This window comes from Lepidochelys kempii, chromosome 8 (genome assembly GCF_965140285.1).
Source record: "Lepidochelys kempii isolate rLepKem1 chromosome 8, rLepKem1.hap1, whole genome shotgun sequence".
Taxonomy (NCBI): Eukaryota; Metazoa; Chordata; order Testudines; family Cheloniidae; genus Lepidochelys; species Lepidochelys kempii.
The window spans coordinates 83,257,426-83,283,558 of record NC_136387.1 but is presented as its reverse complement, the minus strand read 5'-3'; the positions used below and the strand labels follow the sequence as shown (position 1 = coordinate 83,283,558).

Here is a 26,133-nt window from a genome sequence, read left to right as displayed (position 1 = left end):
AGAAGTCCAGACTTAAAGAATTGAGGGTCACATGTGTAGAATGTGTAGAAATTTCAGAGCTATGTAGCAGTCTAGAACTGTAACAACAAGGGATGTTGCAATTATAGCATAGGAGAACTGTCAGGGCACCTTGAGTAGCCAGAAGTGAAATGTAACAGGGATGCTACCGGGCAGCAGTAGGACCATATGCAAAACCCTGTGAGGGACCAAGGTTAGAAAAGCAGGGAGTACTGCAAAGGTGGAATGCTTTGGTACTACAGAATATTATTATTTTCTTTAATTTCCAATAGTGGCCACAGTGTGCAAGGAACTGTTCAAATATAAGAGAAAGTGTGTTTCGGGTGCTGCATCACACTGCAGTACAGTCTTAGGAGGTCATGTCTGGAGTACCTGTCATAACTATCCATTCTATTTAGACTTTTCTACCTCACGCATCACAACCATGATATTCATCACATCCGATGAAGTGAGCTGTAGCTCACGAAAGCTCATGCTCAAATAAATTGGTTAGTCTCCAAGGTGCCACAAGTACTCCTTTTCTTTTTGCGAATACAGACTAACACCGCTGTTACTCTGAAACCAACCATGATATTGGCATGCCTGTAAAACAGAAGTGGTGAGGGTGCTACAGGGCACTCTCAGAGGCATCACAGCAGAAACATGCAAGGAGCAAGGTATAGAATAGCAGGAATAAAGGACTAAGTGGGGTCATCACCAGAAAGGACAGATAAAGCAGTGCTGGGAGCCAGCTCTACTCAGGGAAACAGCAGCATTATTTGTTCTGATTTCCAGTAGTGACCACAGTGTGCTAGGCACTTTGTAGCTATAAGAGATGTGTTGCGGGTGCTTAAGCATGCTGCCCAGAGGGCGGCCCAAAGCGCTACAGGATAGGGCATGGTCAGAGTGCAGGAAGTCTGGTTTGCCTGAGGACAATGGGAGGTGCTGGGAAGAGGCAGGGCTGCATGGGAAAATATGAGGGCGCTATGGGGCAGGCAGACAGCAGGGGCCGATAACAGGCGGGGCACTTGAGGGCAGACAGCAGGGGGCGCTGCAGGGGGGAACAGAAACTGCCGGAGAGCCACAGGGGGTCAGCAAAAGAGATCGGGTCGGCGCCTCCTGTGGAGCAGCAACGGTTACCGCACGGGCCCAGCGTGCGCTGGTCCGAGTCCCTGGGGTGCTCAACCCCGCCCGCCGTGTGCCCCGAGGCAAGGAGGGTGCGAGGAGGCTGGTCCCACGGTCCCCGCCCCCCAGACCCCAGTTACCATTACCCAGCAAGCCCAGCGCCGCGCCGCCATCCTGCTGCCGGCCAGCTCCCACGGGAACCACACAGCCTCGCGAGAACTCACTCCCTTTCCCTCCTCCTTGTCTCATACTGTCCCCTCCCCCACAGCTGCGCTGGGAATCAACATGGCGCTGGCGCCGCGCACGTGTCCCGGTCCCGCAGCAAACGCCTCGCTCTGGCACCCGGCGCGCGCACACGCACATGTACACGCAAGCGACGGGAGGGGGAGGCGGAGCCGAAGCGCACGCGCAAGAGTTGCCCTGCTGCTCCGGACCCAAGCTGCCGAGATTCGAACGGGGCGCGCGAGCCTCCTCCCCCACGCGCTGGTCACGTGGGAATTTGCCCCTCCGTCTGCCCCCCCTCGCGGGCGCCGAATTCGGCATCATCCGGGTCCCCCCTTTCCCCTTGTGTCGAGGCCTCACCTGGCTCCCGCTATCTCGCGCGCACGGAGCCCGCCGGCAGAGGAGCCGCTTCCCCTGCTCGTTCTCTCCGTGCCGCGCACCAGGCAGCGGCGGGGGCAGCGGCGGCTCCACACAGCGCCTGCTCCCCCCCTCAGCGCGGCGGCTCCTTCCGCTTCCTTCCCCTCCCCCCGCTGCGGCGGGGACCCGCTCCCTGCAGCTCCGCCTGCTGGTAGCTGGGGGAGGCGGCCAGCCGCCGCCCACGGTCGCGGGGTGAGGATCGGCGCTGCCGCGCGGAGCCGGACGCGCCGCCGGGTGACTGTTCTCCCCGAGTGGTGTGAGGGGGACGGTCTCTGGCTGGGCGCGAGCCGGCCCTGCCCACGCGGACGCGCCGGGCGCCGGGCCAGAGGGCGTGTGAGTCAAGCGCCGGGCTGGGGCCTGACTTGGGCCCTGCGAGGTGCGGATGGTGGAAGCGCGAGGTGCGAGGGATGGGGCAGAGCGGGTGCGTTCCCTGCCCCCACCGAAAACCCGCCTCTCTCCAGAGCATGCAGACAATGGAGCGGCAAGGCCTAGCCCTAGAAAGCGGTTCCATCTGTTCCCCAGGCAGGCAACTCGGGCTTCTAGGCTTTTAGACGGGTGCCCGTGCCCCTGTGGCTTAAGCACATGAGCAACTTTTGGGGTCTTGCAAGTTTGTGTCCATTAGTAAGAGAAATGGATGAGGTGAGTCAGGTGTATTTTCTGGCACAATCCTGTTGATTTACAAAGGATGTGCAGAGAGTTCTGTTTCCCTGGATGTTGTAGTAATGAGTAAGGCAGTTTCCTTGCTGAGCCAATCCCCAAGCCAGTCAGTTCTCTGCTCAAGGAATTTTGTGTCTCTGCTCCTTCACGGGATCATGCTCATGTCACATGTTTCTGGCGCTGTCTGCTGGCTTTCTTTACACGCACTTAGCTTGTGCTCCCCTAGCTTCTGCATTTGCAATCAGGTAACACATCATCCCACAGCGGTTAGCTTCTGCTCAAGCATTGCCATATGGCCCATTGCTTTGGGCAGTGGCAGCTTTTATTTCCAACTATGTCACGATAAAAAAGCTTAATTGCTCCTTCTATGGAGCCTGGAAGACGGGTGCTTTGCTTTAACCAGCTTTGTGATTGTAGATGAAAGACTCACTTGAGGGCAGCCATTAAACATGTTCCCAGCATAACAATATCGTCTTTATTTGTGGCCTTTTCTAGGACAAGAAGGTTAACTTTATCGCTACCTACCAGGAACAGAGTTTATGCAGCCTGACCTGTCACAGGCACCGGCCCCTTCCTTCATGTTTTATCCAAACTGATATTGCCTACCTTTTTTCCGAGACCTTTTCAATCAGCTGTCTGACTATAGCTGTTCTGTTTTCACTCCAGGCTGCTGTCTGTCTTTAGGCAGATCTGATATATCTTTTATTGATCTCTTCCTCCTCCATAGTTGCAATTAATTACTTTTCACATATTTAGGGATTTATAAAGGGTTAGCAGAACCTTAAATTTAGCTTGTAAAGAATACAGATAAGTGTAGTATGTTACTAATATCAGCCCACCTTTCTGTGAAAGCTGTCCTCTGCACTACCAGAAGCTTCTACTTAGCCTTCATGGTTAATCCCAGGTTGATTATAGTGCAGAAATCCAACCTAGGAATTAACAAGTGTGTGGATGATTATGCAGTAGGAACTCCGTAGTTAAGGATGCTACAGGATTTCCACTCAAATTTTCAAACATCTAAAATCCAGATAAGTAATTATAGCAGCTTGAAAATTAATATGTCAGTAGAGTTTATGGTGTAAATTAGAGATCAGGCACGCACGGGGTTCCTGTGATACATACTGCCCAAACCACCTCTCCAAACAAAATACCTGTTTTTAAAATGGTAAGAGTCTTATGTTTTTGTACAGAGGTCAAATAAAAAAGAGGGGTTTAAAGGAGAGTAAATCTGTATCATTGGGCAGGTAAGAGGGACAGAGCTGATAGCTGCTGGGCTCTAAAAAGAGTAATTCATATCCCTACACCACTTGCTGCTGCCAGCTGGTTAAGTCCCTGCCTCTCTGGGCCGCTTTCAGCAGCTCCCATTGGCCTGGAACAGGGAACTGTGGCCACTGGGAGCCGCGATGGGCTGAACCTGCGGACGCGGCAGGTAAACAAAGTGGCCCGGCCTGCCAGTGGCTTTCCCTGCATAAGCGCAGAACAAGTTTGGGAACCGTTGATCTAAATAACTCTGGTTCTTCCTAAGAAGACTCCTTTTCCTAAGAGAAGCTCTTAGCCAGCAAGAGCTAACTGCCAATCCCCAACTATTATTCCCAACAGCTATGGACCTTTCCTTTTCCAACTTTTTATGGAGGTCATGCCAAATTTTCTGTTCAGAGTTCCTCCCCAACTACAGATTTAATATTGATGCTAATTAGATGTACTCTGAAGACAAACAATCCTTCTGAACAGCACTTACAGTATCTCCATTAACTTGAGGTCGTAGTATTTATGGAGCCAATATCCCTTCGTACTAAATTCACTTCAGTGGGAGGTCTGAGTTTGGGATCAGCAATCTCCAGTTTCCCTCACTGGGGTTTGTTGAGCAGAAGACAGATCTTCAGCCCTTTCTCTGGTTAAGGCAAAACCTCAACAATCTTCCCATTTCCTGCCAACTCTCATATTTAGACCCAACGGTATCCAGGAAGCAACCAGAAAGTTGCCATGAGAATTCAGCTATCACTTTCTAGAATGCTTTGGTGCTTTAGAATCCTGCCCTTTCACAATAATTAGTAACAAAATGTTATGCAATGTATTGGCAGGGCAACAGCTCAATTTAGTAACTCAGTGGCTTACTTTCAAAATTAGTGCCAAAATGTAAAATCAAATGCCAAAAAGTTGATTTTTCAAAATACCACACCACAGCCAACTTTAGGAAATATCTAACTACTTAATATTGAAATTTAAGTAGTTAATTTTTTGGAGGGAAAAAATCCCTCTTGGAAGAATATTTGCTTTTGTGTGTATTTTACAATGTAATGAAACAATTATGTAACAGGTTGACATTATTGGGAAGAAAAACAGTTCAATGAAGAGTTTACAGGAAAGAATGACTTCAGACTAAAGAAGAGAGAGTTTACTTGAGATAAGAGAGAAACATGTCCTTATTGTAACAGCAATTAAACAATGGAACACCCTCGCACATGAGGTCACTGAGGGTCTATAAATGATGTTTAGACTCAGTAACCTTTATGGTAGATACAATCCTTTACAGACATAACTTTTTTTATTGTATGGGAAGGTGTAAAGATTTTGTAAAAGCTGTTAGACTTAAATAAGTGCCAGAACGGTGTCCTTTAGAAAAGCTGAAACCACAGAAAACAGACACTGAGAAAAGAAAATGACTAAGAAAACTACATTTCCTTTTGACTGAACACACCAAAAATCACAGGGAAGCCTATTCAAAAATTAAAGCTGAAAGGGAACGTATTTTTGTTTAACAAATGCCTGTGCTATTAAGAGCCAAATTCTCACCTCCCATCTTATCTTAGTTTCATGTCCTCTGCTTTGCTTCCCATCCATGCTTGCTGTTGCCCCTGGACTGCATGAACATTTTCCTTACTTGTGCTTCCGGGAGCTACTATGACTGCCAGCTATCCCTGAAATCTTCCTTGTGTGCCATGAATGGGAGGAGTGAGTCTAATAAAGGATATTTCCTCATCTGTAGTTCTCTATCCAGCTGTTTTATTTTATAGGGGTAACTTTTTAATTTAAAAATAAATTATATAAATGCATTTAGTGGCTCTTTTGCTTAACATAAATCTTTAATGTGGGTCTCTATTACAAAGTGCTTTTATGCAAAAATAAGTTGCTATACTAAAATATATGCAGTAAGTCATCACTTTCGTTCCATATATACTCCTGCAAGTTTAATGTATGTTAGCAATCTAAAAGATAGTAATAAAAATGTTTTGCTCCTTTCTAAGACTAAGAGAAAGGACTGAATATATTTTTTTCACAAACATTTAGAATGTCTGTTATAATTCAGCACAGAACAGCTTTGCTCCATTTCATAAATACATGAGGTCCCAAGTCTGAAATTCTTACTCATGAGACTATTCCCATTTAAATCAATTGCACAAATGGCAAGAGTAAAGGTTTCAGAATCAGGTGACTAGAGAATAATGTCTGGAATGCAGTGAATTACAAGGAAATGATTTCATCTAGATCTTTTGGTGACTCAAACCACAAAAGCAGTATTCAAAGCTGAAGGCAGTCAGACATTCTGTTTAGCTCACCATAGTATACATATTGTCATTTAAGATTACAATATAGCTGGAGCTTGGATTGTACATTACAAAACTAAAATATCAGTGTAACAGTTTAAAATATTTGAAACTAGTGTATTGTTATTATTTTACTTTCAGCTATTTTGAGTTTCACTCTCCTCATTCTTGAACTTTGGTTTAAACTTCCAAAAACGTAACACACCCATTGGGGTCTGGAAAATTTCAGAGTGATGGGTGACAGTTGAGGAAGGTTCTGAGTAAGATTGGAATGAAAATCTTTATGTAATTTTAATTGTAGCAGTTGATACCATTTACATCATAATCAGTTAAGTTATTTGTAGGCCTTGGCACTAGAAGCTATTTATGAGGTGGAAAGTTAAACAAAGCTTTTGCTGAGAGGGACATTGCCAACTTAATCTAGATTTATTTATTTTTTTTCCAAAAATTAGTTAAGTCATATCAGCCTCCTGAGTCAACCTGCCGGCTTTTGTGGCTTGCAATCATACTTTACTATTTTTAACAATGGTTTTTCTCTTCCTGGTGCTGAGTAGGACACAGGGGAAACTGAATAAAGCCCCAGTCCTGTAATAAAGTGGTATGTGGGCACATGGATTCAACTACTCAGATCTAGTGCAGACTTACATTACTGATTACCTATTCTGCTGCTGATTGTATTTTTGCTACTCCAACATTCCTTGCCCTCATGGCCAATTCATTCACTTCTGGAATTCTCCCCTGTACTGACCCTTACATACGGTAACTCCTACCAAAAAATCATAAATCCACTCACTACCTTGTCCTCTTCAAGTGCCTCTGGAAGAGTCTCTGCTCTTTTGTTGTACCTACAGAACACTCTTATAAAAATGGTTCCACTGGCAGTAAGTTACACTGTGTGCATAGCTAACATACACGAACACATGCTTGTGTTATTGTTACCTTGTCCTCCCTATCCCTGTTTCACTTACCCTGAAATTACTTATCCAAGGTTACAGAGCTGGTCCATAGCAGAGACAGGAATTAGAGCCCTTGACTTGTCACTTCCAATCCAGTGCCCTATCCACTGGACCTCATTGTTCTATGTGCTGTTCAGACATAAGGTATGTATATGCTGCAGTGTACAATTGGCTGGGTCCCTTTGCATGCAAAACTGTGCTTATGGATGCTCACATGTGGGATTGGTATTGCACAGCTGCATCCAAGTCAGACTCATCTAGCTGTGTGCACACTGGTATTGATGTTAGACTGGTTTGGCACTAGGATTGCTTTGAGCATATCCCAGGGTTCTTAGTACTTCACTAACCTGGGCTCTTCTGGAAAGTGGTTTGCAGTATATTGTGGGAGAACTTGCCCATCCTTCCCAGGCCCCTACGCAGAAGTGTTCTTAGCCCACTAATGCATTTGGCTGTGGCACACCCAGCTTGGCACGCTCCCTGCTTCTGGCCATTCCAGCCCATGCCAAGCCATAGCTAGAGCACAGGTTGATGAGCTGTTCCTGCTTGTGACCACTATATACAGATGGACTGTGGATAGCATTTCACCAGCAGTGTCTGACCCTCAGAAGGCAGGGGCAGGTCTTGGAAGGGAGTTCACTCATGGCAGAGTGGAGATATACCTGTTGCATGCTGTAATCATATGTAGACTAGTGCTAGATAGCTAGTACCATGGTGGGATCACATCATCATGCAAACTTGGGATGAACAGCAGCAGGCCCAGCACTCCAGAGGAAGGCCAACTTCATGGAGCCGTATGAAGAGCATACTCCCAGACACACAAATGGTGCTGTGATAGCAGCAATTGATGCTATGGTTTACCAGTGGGTGGTGGATATAAACAAGGTGCCAGAAATAATAGCTGGCTTTGAGATAATTGGCTTCCCCCAAACTCTGCTGGGCCAGCAATGGCATTCATGGTACTGCCACGAAGGGCACAGGAAAGTGAAAACTGCAAAGGTTATTATGCATACATTCTGCAGGCCTTAGTCAATCAAAAAGGCAGATTCATAAACACCAGTGCAAGCATGTACCAGCAAGTTGCATGATGGCAGCATGCTGAGCTCTGGTGGTTCCTGTTTGGACAAGCAGGAACTATATTCCCTCCGAATAACATGGTTATCATTGGGGGTGAGGGTCTGTGCCCATGCTTACCCTTTACAGCCATAGCTCATGAAACTATAGTCTGGCTACACAGCTGACCTGATAGAAGCCGCTTAGCAGTTACAGGATGTGGTGGTGTGCGCATTTGAAGGCAAGATGGGACTACCTGCAAAACTGGATGCCACTGTGTCCAATGCCATCTGTATTATTGTGGCATGCTGCACTCTCCACATCATCTCTGAGGATAAGGGTAAGAATTTTCACATGGATTAGGCCGGACACCATTGGTTTGCTGATCTAGTATAGGTAACCTGAAAGAGCTTTGTCATTACTGAGACTGGTCCAGGCAAGCAAGGGAAATACAAGGGATTCCTTGTGTTCCCATATCCTTTCAGTGGAGGGTGACACATGAGGAAATGTGCCCGGTGGGGCTGTAAGAGACATATGAGTTTATTTGCTATTTTTTATTTGCTGTTGCTTTTATGTGGTAAGAGTTTGATATTTTATTAAAAGCTTTGGACAACTTCATGACTATCTTTTTTAAAGCAAACCGATTTATTAACATAACCAAAAGTATTCTGAAAGCCATTGCAGGCATCCCAGCTCCCTGTACACAAGTAAGTGAAAGTGCAAACTTGCAGAATTGTGCCATTACCTAAAGTCTCAGCTGTAGAGTCTCATTGCTAAAAAACCAGTTACCTTATCCGTAACTGGTGTTCTTCGAGATGTGTTGCTCATGTCTATTCCAGAATAGGTGTGCGTACTCGCACGTGCACCGGTGCCGGAAGTTTTCCCCCCCCAGCAGTACCTGTAGGGGGGAGCGCCCCCCACGACCCCTGGAGTGGCGTCTGCCTGGTGTGGTATAAGGGGAGCTGCGTGTTCCCCCCACCCTGAGTTCCTTCTTGCCAGACAATTCCGACAGGGGAAAAAGGGTGGGGTGTGGAATAGACATGAGCAACACATCTCGAAGAACACCAGTTACGGAAAAGGTAACTGTCTTTTCTTCTTTGAGTGATTGCTCATGTGTATTCCACAATAGGTGATTCCAAGCTATATCTGTTGGAAGTGGGTAGGAGTTCACAAGTTGCCAGGATGGAGGACAGCCCTGCCGAATCCGGCGTCATCCCTGGTTTGGGGGACAATCGCACAGTGTGAGGTGAACGTGTGAACCGAAGACCATGTGGAGGCCCTACAGATGTCCTGGATGGCGGACGTGGGCCATGAAGGCAGCTGACGAGGCCTGCACCTGAGTCGAGTGTGCCCTCACAATGGGTGGCGGGGGACACCTGCCAGCTCATAACAGGACCGGATGCATGAAGTGATCCAATTGGAAAGCCGCTGAGTGGAAATCGGCTGCCCCTTGCACTCTCAGCCAAGGTGACGAACAGTTGGGAGGACTTTCTGAACGGCTTGGTCCACTCGAGGTATAAAGCCAGAGCCTGCAGTACATCGAGCGTGTGGAGATGGTGCTCCTCACTGGACGCGTGAGACTTGGGGCAGAGGACCAGTAGAAAAATGTCCTGACCCATGTGGTAGGCGGAGACCACTTTTGGGAGAAACGCAGGGTGTGGGCGGAGCTGGACCTTGTCCTTATGGAAGACTGTGTACAGCAGCTCAGAGGTCAGGGCCCTGAGCTCTGATACTCGCCTTGCCGATGTGATTGCAACCAGGAAGGCCACCTTCCATGAGAGGTGAGACCAGGAACACGTGGCCAGTGGTTCAAATGGGGGCCCCATGAGACGAGCTAACATCAGGTTTAGGTCCCACTGCAGGACCGGGGGCCTAGAATACGGAAAAAGACAGTCCAAACCCTTAAGGAACTGGCCAGTCATAGCATGGGAAAATACCGTGTGCCCTTGCACTGGCAGATGGAAGGCTGATATGGCTGTCAAGTGCACCTTGGCTGATGAGGGCGCCAGGCCCTGGGCCCTCAGGTGGAGGAGGTAATCAAGGATTAAGATGGATCGGGGCGGCCACAGGGGAGACACCCTGGTCCGCCGCCCACCTAGGAAACCGGGACCACTTCGCCAAATAAGTGCAGCAAGTGGAGGGCCGTCTACTTTCGAGGAGGATGTGCTGAACCTGTTCTGAGCACATCCTTTACTCTCCACCTAACCACTGAGCAGCCACGCCTTGAGGTGAAGAGCCACTAGGTTGGGATGGAGGAGGCGGCCTTAGTCCTGAGAGATCGGGCGGAGCAGTAACGGCCAAGCTATTGCCAGGCCCATGAGAGTCCCGTACCAATGTTGTCTGGGCCACGGCAGGGCAATCAGGAGGACCCGGGCCTTATCTGTCTTTATCTTCTCCAGGACCCTGCTGATTAGAGGGCACAGGGGAAAGGCGTAGAGAAGCTGGCCTGACCAGGAGAGGATAAAAGCATCAGAGATAGCTCCCCGCCCCAGGCCCTACCAGAGCAGAACCGGGGGTATCGCTGGTTCTGCCGAGTCGCGAATAGGTTCACCTGGGGAGTTCCCCACCTTCGGAAGAGCCGGTGGGCCACTTCTGGGTGGAGGGACCACTCATGTTGCGAGGAAAAGTCCCTGCTCAAGCGATCCGTCCTCTTGTTCTGGGCGCCCGGTAGGTGGAAGGCCTTCAGGTGAATGTCGTGGGCTATACAGAAGTCCCACAGCCTGAGGGCTTCGTGGCAGAGGGCAGAGGATCAGGTCCTGCCTTGCCTGTTGATATAGAACATCGAGAGCGTGTTGTCCGTGAGGACCCTGACTACCTTGCCCTCCAGGTGCAAGTGGAAGGCCATACACACCAGCCGCACCGCTCCCTGACGTTTATGTGTAGCATCAGGTCTTGAGCCGACCACAGGCCTTGGGTCTGAAAGTTTCCCACATGGGCCCCCCAACACATCAGACACCAGCTCCAACGACAGGGTCCTGTCCCTGAATGGGACCCCTTGGAGCATTTTGTTTGGGGTGGACCACCACCGTAGGGAGGTGATCACAGAGTTCGGCACGATGAGGACCTTGTCCATCCTGTCCGTGGCCTGGCAGAACTTTGAGGCCAACCAGAGCTGGAAGGGCCTCATCCCGAGTCTGGCATGATGGACCATGTACGTGCACGCCGATATGTGACCCAAAAGCTGCAGGTAAACCCTGGCTCTTGTCACCGGGAACCTTGTGACCGAGTTGATGAGACCTTTCAGGGTCTCAAATCTGTCTGGCGGGAGAGAGACCCTTGCTGACGCTGCGTCCAGGAGTGCCCCAATAAACTCTATGCGTTGGGCCGGGACTAACATGGACTTGGTGTTGTTTACCAACAGGCCCAAGGCGGTGCACGTGGACAGGAGGAGCGCCATGTGATCCCTCATCTGCGACCGGGAAGTGCCCTTGACAAGCCAATTGTCCAGATAGGGAAATATCTGGACCCCCCGCCGTCTGAGGTAGGCCGCTACCACCGACATGCATTTTGTAAACACCCTCAGGGCAGTGGACAGACCAAATGGGAGAACCATGGATTGGTAGTGATTCTGTCCCACCACGAAATGGAGGAAGCGCCTGTGCCCCTTGAATATGTGGATGTGGAAGTACGCATCCTGTAGATCTAGGGCAGCGTACCAGTCCCTGGGATCCAGGGAGGGGATGATGGAGGCCAGGGAAACCATGCGGAACTTGAGTTTCACCATGTACTGGTTCAGATGTTGCAGGTCCAGGATGGGCCTGAGCCCCCTTTGGCTTTCTGGATAAGGAAATAATGGGAGTAATACCCTTGCCCATGAACTCCTCGGGCACTGCCTCTATCTCTCCTAGTCCTAGGAGCCGCCCCACCTCCTGCTAGAGTTTTGTGTGAGGGGTCCCCCAAGAGGGACAGGGACGGGGGGGTGTTTGGGTGGGGAGGAGGTAAACTGGAGAGTGTAACCTTGGGAGATGGTTGAGGACCCATTGGTTCGAGTTTAGCCACAACCATTCCGGGAGCAAAGCACATAACCGGTTGGCAAAGGGGAGCTTTATTGGGGGTGGATCCCGGATAAGGACTGGCGGGGTGCCCCCAAGCATCCCATCAAAAGTGCCTTTTCCCCGCCTGTTTGCCCTTGGAGGACCTAGGCTGGGGGGCAGGCCTAGACTGCCTCTGAAGGCCTCTCTTATAGTCCCGCTGCTTCTTATGGGCGGCCTCATACTTCGGGAGGGCAGCCTGGGCGGGAGTCTGCTGTGGCTTGAACTTAGGTTTTGCCAGAGCTGGGACATACAGGCCCAGAGTCTGGAGGGTCGTGTGGGAGTCTTTCATGCCATGCAGCCTTGTATCTGTTTCCGCCACAAACAGAGCTTTCCCGTCAAATGGGAGTTTTTGCATGGAAGACTGCACCTCACTGGCCAGCCCAGAGAGCAGGAGCCATGACGCCCATCTCATGGACACCGCGAACGCCATGGATCGTGTGGCCATCTCCGCAGCATCCAAGGCTGCCTGCAGGGAGGGCGAGGAGGCCAGTGAGGTGCTTTGGGTATTGGCTGGCACCGGAGGGTCCACCACCTGGTCAGACTCCGGGCACAGTGCAGAGGACGTACGTCCCACTGACTCTTTTCTTGGGGGTCTGGAGAGGAAGGCCAACGTTGCTTCCGAAGCTCCAGCCACCAAGCGAGCTCCCACCCAGGACTGCGCTGGAGGCTACGGTGCCCACTGGTACCATTAGGCCAGCCACGATGCTCGCGTGGCTGTTCAGGTTGGCTGGTCTGGCCCATCGAAAGAAGGCAACAAATGGAGGCCGGGCTAGCGTAAGATCTGCTGCTGTTTCTGGAGTGGGAGGAGTGGCAGTGCCGGGATCTACGTCGGCCATGGGACCATGATTTTGACGTGGAGGACCAGTACCAACGGTAACAGCTGCTCCACGAATGGCCTCGACGGGCAGACTCACGACAGCGACTCACGACAGCCGGTGATCAACGCCCAGGACTGCGATGTCTTGGCGGAGACTTGGAGCAGGAGTCTGAGCGGGAACGGCGTCGATGACTGAGCCGTGACCAACTGCAGTACTCCCTCTGAGACAAGGACTGTTGGCAACGCCTGCTGCGGTCCTGTCTATATTCGCTCCTTGAGGACAAATAGTGCCGAGAGTCCCAGGCGGCCAGAACCCAGCCAGACAGTCTGGTCGGCATTGAGGGCAATCCACATGGATTCTGCTGGGTGGTGGGCGGTGAACGGCGTTGGGAATGTTCCCTCGACCAAGCCCGGTACCGGGCTGTGGCGACTCTGGAGCATGGGGCTGACATCGGCATGGACATAACGTCCTGGGCCACCTGGAGGGCTTCAGGTATGGATGGCATCTGGATATCCGGAGAGGCCTGTTCCAAAGGGGCAGGGCTACTCCGCTCAACGTGAGTCCGAGGCCTGGGCCCCGGTGGGGATCGAGGACTGCCCGACATGGGCCTAGCCTCTGTCCCAGACTTCCCTCGGTGCCGCTGCAAAGAGGGAATCTTCCCGGCCCTTTTGGCGTGCCCCGTGGACGGGGGGCAGTGCCGACTGGTTGATGGCACTGGAGGGTCGCCACATACCAATGCCACGTGCCAGGTACCGGTTTGGAGTGGTGTGCTGGAGTTGGGGTCAGCGCCGACTTCATCAGGATGTCCCGGAGCCTAATGTCCCTTTCTCTTTTGGTCCGAGGCTTAAACAACTTGCAAATCTTGTACCTTTCGCTGATATAGGTTTCTCCCAAACAGCACAAACAGTCTGCGTGCGGGTCACTTCTTGGCATAGAACGCCTACAAGAGCCGCACGACTTAAACCCCGGGGCGTGGGGCGTGCCCTGGCCCGGAATCACTGACTGACTAAACAGCTAACTAATTACAGGTACTAACACTGAACGAACAAACAGTTCTGGGGACGAGCTACAGCAAAGCTGGAGCAGAGTAGTTCTGATGCACCTTCACTGGCGGCAAGAAGGGACTGAAGGTCGGGGAGCACGCAGCTCCCCTTATACTGCGCCAGGAAGGCGCCACTCCACAGGTCACGGGGGGCGCTCCCCCCATGTGTACTGCTAGGGGAGAAACTTCTGGCACCGGTGCACGTGGCGAACACGCACACCAATTGTGGAATAGACATGAGCAATCACTCAAAGAAGAACTGGATGTTATATGTGTATCCATTCTCATTACTTGCAGCTTTACACATTGTGTAGAGATACAGTAAACGGGGAACATCTGCCCATTCCAGTGCATAGAGTGGGTCATAGCCAACCCCATCTTTGGATTGTCCAATGGCTGCACAGGGTGCAGGATGTGGTGAAGTGAAGGAGAGTCCATGGGCATCAATGACGGTGCAGGAGCTAGAGCCTGCTACCTATCAGGATGGGCATCAGCCACTCACACTGCTCCCTCTGGGCATGCATCACTATCCTCCCTCACTGCTGCTCCTCCAGGTGTTCATTGTTCTGACCTGTGCCCTATCTCAAGCAACAGGTCATCTGAGCCTTTTCCTTTTTCCATGCTGGTTGAGGGTCCTCTCCTCAAGAGTCCTGGATGATTGCCTTGATCCAACAGGGCCTTCAACTTTTAAAATTATTTTTCATCCATAGAAAGAGAAAAAAATCCCCCGTCATACTATAGTTTGATACTTTTATTCCATCTTTACACACTGGCATCTTCAGAAGCTCCTTGTAGCCATGTACCCAGACCAAAGACATAATAAGGAATTTCAGATTTAATTAAATATACCAGGAACTGATTGGGGGGTGGTTAGGCTATTTAGACCAGGGGACCTGTTCCCAGTATTGGTTTCAATATTATTTCAGGCCAGGAAAGCCTGCGGGAGGTCCCCGAGTGGAAGAGGGAGCAAATGTTCCAGGCTAGTGCCGGAATTCCCTCTATCTATACAATGGAGATCTTTTCATCACCTGCTGGCTGAACAACATAGCAAGGAGTTGAGAGGGCGGTTAAACTACAGAGCAACCACTGGAAGTTTATCCTGCCCAGAAATCTCACTGATTCTCCTGCATGAAAAAGTTTCAAGCACTACCTGCCATGAGGGGAGGAAAATTCAGATGAACATTAACAGGATACTGAATCAGAATGTGGAGGCTTGCTAACAGCAGGACCGATTTCTCCTGCTTCCTTCTCTCCAGCTCAGACAGCATGCTGTGGACGGCCCGGGTCAGTAGACCAAGTACAGACATCCCGAAGGGACTTTTTCACTTAATACAGCCACGGGGGTTTATAATCTATGCTGTCTGGGACAAGGCTCTAATGCTAATAATGGTGTAACTGTATCAGTCTGCCAGCGTGACATAGCTACAAACCTAGCAATATATGCAGAAATACGTACTCATGCTTGCTAAACCTGTAATTCTTATTTTCTTTTTTAAGTGGAAACTTAGTTGCATGTTTAATTTTTTCCCCCATGTGGAAGCCACCTTGGCTACATGGTGGTCCCACGGAAGGAAGAGGACCAGGGAAACGGCATGACTTCCACCGTCAACCGTCTGAAGCCATCCCATTCCAAATATCCTCCATAACTATTTTATTGGCCATAACCCAGAAATCCCTCCCATTTATGCTACCATTTTCCCCATAATTATAATAAAGATGTTGGCTGCTGCTTACCCAGCTGCTGATCTGTTCCAGCTCCTGTGCCACTCCCTCCCCAGGCTGTTCCCTGGGCCCATCCCTGAACAGATCCTCAGAAAACAGGCCCAGGAGGCCCACTAGCCAGCTGTAGGGCCTGATCTGCGGTATGTTCCTGTGACTCTGCCTCCTCTACTACCAGGGTTTCCTCCAGTGCGGTCCCATTTCCCCTCATGTTCCAGTCTAAAAAATCTTACTGTTCCTGCAGAGAAGCCTGCCATCCAGGACTGTGGGAACACTAAAAAGGCCAGGTGGTTATGGTCACACTTGTATTTGTGGGAAGGTTTTCATTTTGTTCCCAAAGAAGTGTTTTTTAAAAAAGTATTTAATTCTGCCATTCTGTATACTTTTCACTCTGACATAGTAATGGCAGTGTTGTGATGTGGAACATTTTCTGGGACCAAATACAACTTTGAAGGACAGATATGCGGTAGGATGCCTAGTGAAATCAGTCATTTACAATTGAACATTTTGCATGCAGCCTCTCAATAAGTAGTAGGTGTGATACATTATTTCTAGTGCAGGAAAGATGATCAAACAGTTCAAGCTGGGAAAAAAAATCCCATTCACAAATCTCAGTGAAATCTGACAGTCTAATACATCGTTTTCAAAGACAAGCTTTATTAGTTATTTGCTCTGAAAAATTGCACTGATCTATTATTTATCTTAGCTAGGGTTCCTGACACTTCCTCAATAGTCCCAGAAAAATGGTAGTTTTGGCATCAAAGCATTCTTCATTTCTAACCAGAACACTGTAAACAGAGATGAAGCATTAACTATTACTAAATTAAGACTCCAAACCTGTAAGCACTCATGCATGTGACTATACAAAGGCCTAAGTGTTTGCAGGGGACTAAATCATGTTCAGATTCTGCTGAGAGCTTGGTTGTCAGTACTACTAATATTTATTTACAGTGACATATTACACTCACCATAAATTTCATTCAGATCTGTTCCCTGTCTTGTCTTTGTTTTGGCCTTTATTTGACCTGGCAATGATTAGTTTTGTAAACATATTATAAAAATTATGCTTAATTCTATATTGCTTGGTTCTTGGGCAGGGAAGTGAACTAATTAGATTACAAACAAAGAAAAAAAAGGTGAGACAATGTGGCCCTCTACTAAATTTGTACAGGGATTTTTAGATTCTGAAGAGGTCACAGCTGAAATGTCTTGATATTTATTGCTTGTGTATTTAAATCATAGAATCAGTCTAATTATAAACAGCATTAGACAAGAAATGTAATTAGAAATGTTTCTAATTAAATGATTAAGCCACTGAATTAACTGCAACCAACCAGTTACATCTGGGCAACAATGGAAGTGTTTGTTTTGCTAAGAAAGCTGAATATCTAATTAAAAAGTCTTACAGTTGGTCCCTTAGAGAAGGTTTACCCCGAGGTGGAAGGAAACATCAATATAGAGTGTCAGTCATTGCTACATCTCTCTTCTTTTGAATTTACCATTTTAATGAAAGCCATGGGAAAAAATGTCAGTGTCACCATGGTAACCAGGACATCTTGTTTTAGAATGTACACTACAAAAAGGTACATAGAAGAGACAGAATAAAATTAATCACCTCAAAAAATGTTGATTTCTGGGGAAAGCAAACATTGCACAGTCTGAATTACAATATGAAGGAATTTGCAATTTCTTTTGGAGAAAAGGATATAAAAATTGTTTTGGTATTTTTTCTTTTTATGACTGCAGCTATTTTCAGCTAAAATAGTACCGACTTGCAAGAATTAAATGGCTTTTCCCACTGTGCTGTACACAAGCAGTGCCCCCATTCATAGTTTACCAACCAACCACCTTTCCCATCATTTAAATGAATCTATTCATCTTATGATTTACTGTGATGATGTTTGTATATCACCTTATTTCTACATTTCAGTGTCCAAATTTAGTGTTGTACCTTTCCCCCATGCAGTTCAAAGTCTTGAGCAGGAAATATCTAGATAGTAATTGTCAGAAAATTAAATTTGGCTTGTTTCCACCAGTTGGGAGGAAATAGACTGCATGGATAAACAGAAAACAACACTTTTTAAAATCCACTTATGTACCCATCAATGACTCCTAAGGGGAAATTGTGCTCAGGTGACTTGTGTGATGTATGATGCAATATTTATAGAAGCTGTAAGACCTGCCAGTCACATCAGGTGGGCCCAGATTCATTTTGAAATGAGTCCACTTTCACCATTTAGAGAAAAGAGCTTTCATTTGGGATCTGGCACTATTTTGGTTTTAGGCAGGGAATTAGATTTGATATACAAATGCCTTCACACTTCCGTGACGTGACAAGCATGTTGACTCCGCCTTTCTAGGGCAGACTAAATCACAGAATTAAGTGGTTTTGTAGAGGTTTCTAAAAATCTCAGCAAAGAGAAGTATAACCAAAACAGTTTTCTTCAGCTAGCCTCTAGATGATGCCTAAGTAGTATATATATTGCATACAGGCAACTCAACAGTTGAAAGATATGAGAAACAGATCCCACCAACCAAGGTAAGGAATGTAGTGCTATCAGAGTGCATAAGAAAATTCTCTCCAACTGAGTTTGACAAACTTATGTATTCCTCTTGGCTCCAGTTGGGTCTTTTCTTGATATGGCTATTCTGTAATGAACACAGGGAACAGCTGTGCCTTAACTATCATTTAGGGAAATCACTGAAAGTAAGCCCAATAGCTATCAGAGAAGCCAATCCAAATATTTTTCCTTTTTAGGAAAAAAATTGATTATCCAATATATCCACTCAAGATTCTTACTGCTCACTAGAAATAGAGGCAGGTTTATTTTGGTGCCCCCATGTTCATCAAGCTTAAGTGTTAAATCATAATCCACTGGAGAGGGAGGTGAAACAGATTATGTAGGTTTATAGTACTCCTCTAGCTGGGATTTAATTTACTAGTGAAAAAAATTTCTGCAAATTTACAGTACAATTCTATATACTTCATGGATGGCAAGAAAGACTAACCTTTTGGAACCGTTTAAACCGTAAACAGATCTGAAATGCGAACCAGCACGATTTGTTATGAGTACTGTTCATGAACACATTAGAAGGTTCTTCCTTCACTTCCTTCTGCTAGTTCTGAAGGAAAATAAACTCATGCCAGAAAATCTCATCTCATGGTGTTTGGAAATGTTGTTGAGAGACAAGGTGGGTGAGGTGGTAATTTTTATTGGACCACGTTCTGTTGGTGAGACACACAAGCTTTCAAGCTTACACAGAGCTCTTCTTCAGGTCTTGGAAACTCACTCAAAGTATCACAGCTAAATACAAGGCCTCCAGTCAGAGGTGGGAAGACGTGCGCGTGTGTGTGGTTAAGGTCAGAAGGGACCATCATGATCATCTAGTCTGACCACCTGCACATTGCAGGTCACAGAACCTCACCCACCCACCCCTAACCTCTGGCTGAGTTACTGAATTCCTCAAATCATAATTTAAAGACTTCAAGTTACAGAGAATCCACCATTTACACTAATTTAAACATGAAAGTGACCCAGGCCCCATGCTGCAGCAGAAGAGAAGGTTACTTGCCTGTAACTGGAGGTTCTTTGAGATGCGTGGTTCTATTGAGGGTTTATGCATGCATGCCATGCTTCTGGAGCCAGAGAATTTGAAAGTAGTAGTGTCCGTTGGTCCGCACATGCAGCCTCGCCTCATGCTTTCATCCGAGGTGATAAAGGGCAGGGCAGACTGACCACGTCTCCAGTTCCTTCTCCATCACCAACTGAATAGATCCGCAGCAAAGGGGAAGGAGGGTACAAAGTTGAATATAGACAGTGACCACACATTCTGAAGAACCTCCAGTTACAGCTAAGTAACCTCTTCTTCTTTGAGTGATGGCCCTTATTGTATTCCACTGAGGGTGATTAACAAGCAGTACCTAATTTGGAGGAAGATACAAGGATGAGGATGGAACAGTTGAGGGGAGGACAGCGGTGCCAAATGAGTCATCTGTTGCAAAAGTATGTACCAAACTCCACATGGCTGCCCTACACGCGTGGGCGCTTATGGAATGGGCTCTCACTCTGAGCGGTGCAGGCAGTAGCAACAACTAATAGCAGAATGTAATGCACCCCAAAATCCACTTGGAGATTCTCTGTGTGGAGATTGCTTGCCCCTTAACTCTCTCAGCTACTGCAATAAACAATATCTAGGAGACTTCCTGATGAGTCTTGTCCCCTGCAGATAGAAGGCCATGGCCTGGCAGACGTGGAGGGAATGAACTTGTTGTTCCTCTGCTGAGGCATGACACTTTGAAAAGAAAGCAATTCAATATATGAGTTGGTTGAGATGAAACTGGGATATTACCTTTGGTAGAAAATTGGGATGTAGGTGCAGGGAGACTTTGTCCTTATGGAAAATGTTGAAGGGGGGGTCCGCCATCATGGCCCCAAAGTTCACCTACCCTTCTCGCCAAAGTGATAGCCACAAGTAATGCAACTTTTATGAAAAGAAAGGACAGAGCACGAAGCCAGTGATTCAAAGGGCTATTTCATTAGTGCCATTAGAATGAGGTTGAGGACCCACTGGGGAGCGATAGGTTGTATGGGTGGGAAAGTTCTGAGGAAATCTTTCCAAAACCTATTAGTCAACAGAAGTGTAAATACAGAGTGTCCTTCCATGGGGGGGTGTAAGGCACTGACTGCCACTATGAGGACCTTGAGAGAGTTGAGGGCAAGCCCCAATGTCTTCCAGGACAGGAGATAATTGAAAAGAAGGGGAATCTCTACTTCCTGTGGGAAAAGCCCTTTCTGTTGGTCACAGGAGGTGACACGTTTCCACTTGGCCCAGTAGGAACACCTAGTGGACTCTTTTCTGCTGCTCAAGAGGATGTCTTGCACTTCTGATTAACACTCCCATTCTAGAGAAGCTGCCCATCCAAGTACCATGCTCTGAAGTGACATGTCTGCAGATTGGTGTGTCTGATCCTGCTGTTGTGTTGCATTAGCAGCTTGGGGAAAGCAGGTAGGGGAAGTGAGGGATAGGCTGACATGCAGAGAAGGTTGGGAAACTAGAACTGTCTTGGCTAGAATGGGGCGATCAGAATAATAATGGCTCTCTCCCGCCTGATCTTGTGGAGTACACATGGCAGGAAAGGTGGTGGTTGGGGAAGGGGGGCGGGGGAGAAGGCATAGTTGATCTGGTCTGACCAGCGGAGTATGAGAACGTCACCTTGAGAGTGGATACCGACACACCCCTGCTCCTCCGCACCCCCCAGAGCAGTATGTGCTGCATTTGTTGTTGGCATGGGAGGCAAAGAGGTCTCTGCTCAGAGTCCCCCATTGGTTGAAGATGTCATTTACTAAAGTGTCATGGAATTCCTACTTGTGATCAGCCATGAATCTTCTAGTGAGAACACCTGCAATCAACTTCTGAGTCCCTGGAATATAAAGCTGCCAAAAACAGGATCTTGTGGGTGATGTACCAATCCCATAGATTGACTGGCCTCTGCACACACAGCAGTTGACCTTGTGCCCTTCTGTTTGTCAATGTAATAAATGATGGTGTTGTTGTCTGACATGATGAGAACATAATGGCAGCGAATGGATGTGAGAAATGCTTGACACATTCTCCGTACCATCCGGAGTTCCAGAATGTTTATGTGCATCCTGGATTCCTGAGGGGTCTGTGTCCTTTGCGTCATGTGGTCTCACATGTGTGCTCCCCATCCTGCAAGGGATGCGTCTCTGATGACTTCCCTGTCCAGGGAGGATGGGAGGAAGAGGATCCCTACCCAGACCTGTCGCAAGTCTGTCCACCAACAGTGGAAAGAGTCTACCAATGTGGGGGACTATCAACGTAAGATCTATGGTATGCCACATGGGTGAGTAAACTCTCTGAAGCCACATCTGTAGGTGAGCAATGGAGAGCTGAGCACAGGCAGTGACGTATATGCAGGCTGCCATGTGGCCAAGGATGGATAGGCAAGTCCTGACTGGGACAGATGGACTGTAGACTATTCAGGGGATGAGTTCTTGCCGAGTCTGGAATCTGTCCCTTGGTACGTAAGCTCGTGCTGTGACTGAATTGATGGAGGTCCCTCTGAACTCTAGGGACTGTGTGGGAACCCAAGCTGATTTTTCGACATTTACCCTGACTCCTATGGAGGAAAGGAATCTGAGCAACATGGTGGTTGAGATGAGATCTGCATCTCTGGATCACGCTTCTAGTAGCCAGTCATTGAGACAGGGGAATATAAGGACCCCATAATGCCTGAGGTGGGCTTCTACAACAGAGAAAACTTTGGTGAAGACCCTGGAAGCAGTGGTGAGTCCAGATGGTAGGATCCTGTATTGAAAGTGCTGAAGGCCTACCAGGAAGCTCAGGAGTCATCTGTGGGTTGATGTAAAAATAGGTGTCCTGCATATCGAGAGCCATAAACCACATACCTTTTTCTAGCGACAGTATGATGGCTGCTCAAGTGACCATACCAAACTTGGGTTTGTGAATGAAGCAATGGAGGGGAGAGAGATCCACGACTGGTCTCCAACCGCCTTTCTTTTTGGGTATCAGGAAGTAAGTTGAATAGAACCCTGTCCCTTGATCGTTTGGAGGACTATCACTCCCTTTGTAGTACTGAATCTATCTCTAGGGCAAGGATGCTCTAGTGAGAATGGTCCCTGAGAAGTAGGGATGTGGGTGAGGTAGTGTCATGAATTTGATTGGATAGTCATAACGGATGACATCTAGCACCTGCTTGTCTGTTGCTATTGCTCTCTAAGCTGGTAGAATGAATGCTAAAAGGGATGGGGTGGTTGTATTACAGTAGGCTCACTGGTTGACAGCTCTGTAGTGGTACTCAGAAATAGCTTTTCTGAGAGGGTTGCATGTGTGTGGTGATGTAGGCTGTGAAGGCGGGCCTGGAGGGTATTGGGTCTTCTGGCACTTGTGCAGTGGTTCGTTCAGTCTTTGGTGGAAAAACTGGGTAGTCCTGAACCACTGTGTTGGTAGTGGGCAGTAGAATTTCTGTTTGGGTACAGGTGTACAGATGCCCAGAGATCAAAGTGTGGCTTTTGAATCCTTCAGGGTATGGAGTGAATCATCAGTTTTCTGGTTAAATAGATGCAATTCACTGAAAGGGAGTGATTTTTGCACCTCTATGGGGAAACCAAATGAATGAAGACACGATTCCTTCTGCATGACAATGCCCACAGCCATTGAGCACAATGAGGTATCTGCCATGTCTACAGCAGATTGAAGCGCTGATCATGCCACAAGTTTCCCTTCATCCAGGATAGACTGGAACCGGGGTCGATCTTGCTGAGACAGCTTTTCAGTAAAGTCCTCCAGTTTGCCATAGTTGAGGAATTCATATTTAGCCAACAAGGCTTGATAGTTCGAAATTTGGAACTAGAGGCTAGCTGATGAGCAGACCTGGCTTCCCAGAAAGTCCAATTGTTTGCCCTCCTTATCAGCGGGGGTGTAGTGCAGGGGCTGGGGTCTGGACCATTCAGTTGTTGCTTGCACCACAAGGGTATTGGCCTCGTTTACTAGGACGCCTAGGTTGGCACACACAGCCAAAAGCAGCTCCACATGGTCCTGTACCCGAGACCGGGAGCTGCCCTTGAGCAACCAGTCATTGAGGTAGGGAAATATCCGGACCCCTCAGCATCCAAGATAGGCCACCACAACCGCCATACACTTTGTGCATACTCTGGGCGCGGTGGACAGGCCAAATGGGAGAACCGTAAACTGGTAGTGGTCCTGTCCCACCAAGCAACGAAGGAAGCATCTGTGCCCCTCGAATATATGGATATGGAAGTATGCATCCTGAAGCTCCAAGGCCGCATACCAATCGCCAGGGTCCAGAGAGGGTATGATACATGCCAGAGACACCGTGCAGATCTGGCATTTGACCATGAACCGATTGAGGTCTCGCAAATCCAGGACAGGCCTGAGCCTCCCTTTCGCCTTTGGGATAAGGAAATAATGGGAGTAAAACCCTTTTCCCCAGAACTCCCTTGGAACTTTCTCCACAGCTCCCAAGCTGAGGAGCTGACCCACTTCCTGCTCACAGGGGTACATGTGATGGGTCCCCCATGTCGTCCCAGGGAGGAGGGTGGGAGGGCAGGGGTGAGACAAACTGTAGATTGTAGCCCTGGGAAATGGTGTTGAGTACCCAATGGTCTGATGTTATTCAGGACCATTCCGCAAGGAATGCGCACAAATGGTTGCTGAAGGCAAACTTTTTGGTAGGAGGGTCCTCTCGGGAGGCACCCAGGTACCCTCCTGCAACCAGTCAAAAATGTCTCTTGCCCTGCTGCTTGCCCCTCGAGGGCCCAGGCTGAGGGGCAGAGCGAGACTGCCTCTTAGGTTGCCTCTTTTGGGTCTTGGACCTCTTATAGGCGGGCTCATATCTTGGCTGAGGAGCTGGGGCGGGAGCCTGCAGCTTAGGCTTGTCCTTGGCAGGCGGGACGTAAAGCCCAAGGGTTTACAGGGTAGTATGTGATTCCTTCATGCCATGAAGTTTCACATCTGTTTGTTCCACAAACAGGTCCTTGCCATCGAAGGGAAGATCCTGCATCACAGACTGTGCCTCCGTGGACAGCCCAGACAGCAGTAGCCAAGACGCTCTGTGCATGGACACCACCGAGGCCATGGACCGAGCAGCTGTGTCAGCTGCATCCGAAGCTGCCTGCAGAGCAGCCTTCGCAGCAGCGGCACCCTCCTCCACAAGCACCTTGAATTCCTTCCTTTCACGCTCCAGAAGGGAGGGTTCGAATTTGGGCAGTGACCTCCAGAAGTTAAACTCATAACAGCTAAGGAGGGCTTGGTGGTTGGCCACCCAGAGCTGGAAACTGGACAACAAATAAAGCTTCCTACCAAATGAGTCCAGCCTTCTAGAGTCCTTATTCTTGGGTGTGGATCCTGTCTCTCCCTATGATTTACAGACTCCACCACTAGAGAGTAGGGGGCCAGATGGGTAGAGAGATACTTGTGCCCTTTCGTGGGCACAAAATATTTGCGCTCTGCCTTCGACATTGGCGCAAGGGAGGCCGGCGTTTGCCAGAAGGCATTGGAAATGTTAGCCACCCCTTCGTGCAGCGGTAGGGCCTCTCTGCCCAGAACTGAAGAGGAGAGGACATTGAAGAGCGAGTCTGAGGGTCCCTCAATCTCCTCAGCTTGGAGTTGGAGGGTCAATGCTACTCGCTTCAGTAGCTCCTGGTGAGCCCTGAAGTCCTCCTGTGGTGCGGAGGGGGGTGGGGCTGCAAACTTGTCATCCGGCGCGTGGGAGGAGGCTGGTACAGAGCTCTGCACATCAGCCGGCGCCACGGGATCCACCCCTTGGTCGGACTCCGCGTGTGGTGCTGAGGATCCATGACCCATCGATCTATCCCTTGGAGCCCTGGATAGTGAGGCAGAGGGAGCCTCCGACGCCCCTGCTACTGAATGAGCCTCTGGCTGAGCATGCACCGGGGGCTAGGGGATCCACTGTCACCACTGGCCCTGCTATGGGGGCCCTTGCCACTGACCGTGCTGTGACACCGGCAGCACTAGCCGGTCAGGTTGGCTGGGCTGGGACATAGGGGGCCACATGTGGGACGAGGTCAGGGTTACCAATGACCTATCAGTACCATGGGAGCGGTACAATCAATGTTGCCGAGAACGACGTCTGCCACGGGGACCGGGACTCTGACGTCGAGGAATGGTGCTGCCTCGTGCTACTACTTCTCAAGACGCTGCGACGTCTAGATCCGCGATGACGTGGAGCTGGCGATCCCCGCCAGGAGTCGTGGGCACAGTGACTCGAGGAGAGAGAGCTGGTGGGTGCTGCAGAGGGCCCTATTGTGTGGTAAACCATTGGCTCCTCTGCTGTTGTAGAAGAGGGTACTGACATGATGCCGGTGGTCTTTTGGGGTACTCATAGTGGCAGTAGAGAATGGGAGGTCCTTGTACTCCATTGGAATCCTCTGAGGATGAAAACTCAAATCTCCATAGCAGGAGGTTGCACTGGCTGTCTCAGGCTGATGTGCAGGGGTGTGGAGGGAGAAGCTCCCTGACCTGGGTCCGAATGAGGCCTCATGGTGACTTCCATGCAGCCTTTTTGGGTAAAGCTTGGTAAGGAGTTGCAGATACTGCACCTGGATGAAATGGGGGCTTCTCCCAACCAGTAGAGGCAGCATTGATGTTCATAACTGATCAAGAAGGAATGAGGGCAGGCAGATTTTAAATCTTGGTGTCTTTGGCATAGCCTGGTACCCACCCACAGGTACTGAGGTGGAGGGGGGTGAGGGGAACAGGTAATCCGTAAACAGATTCCCCCGAAGTCTCAGTTCTACTACAAATACTACTAAAAGCTAAAACTACATTATAACAGTAAAAACAGAAAACACTTCAAGAAAAACTAACTATATACAATTCTAAATGTTTGAAGGTGCATCATACTTGAGAGAACACTAGTAGCTCTCACTCTGACCATGCAGCAATGAGAAGGAACTGGAGACAAAGTCAGTCCGCCCAGCTCTTTACCACCTCTGATGAAACCATGAGGTGAGGCAAGGGCGCATG

General features: G+C 48.7%; 1 long non-coding RNA gene across 1 annotated transcript; it reads left to right on the top strand.

Annotated features, from left to right (window-relative positions):
* The first annotated feature begins 1,924 nt into the window (after positions 1-1,924).
* Positions 1,925-24,454, top strand: LOC140916144 (uncharacterized). The gene is made up of 2 exons (XR_012160439.1): positions 1,925-2,094; positions 24,119-24,454. It is a non-coding gene; the product is annotated as an uncharacterized LOC140916144 (long non-coding RNA).
* The last annotated feature ends 1,679 nt before the right edge of the window (positions 24,455-26,133 follow it).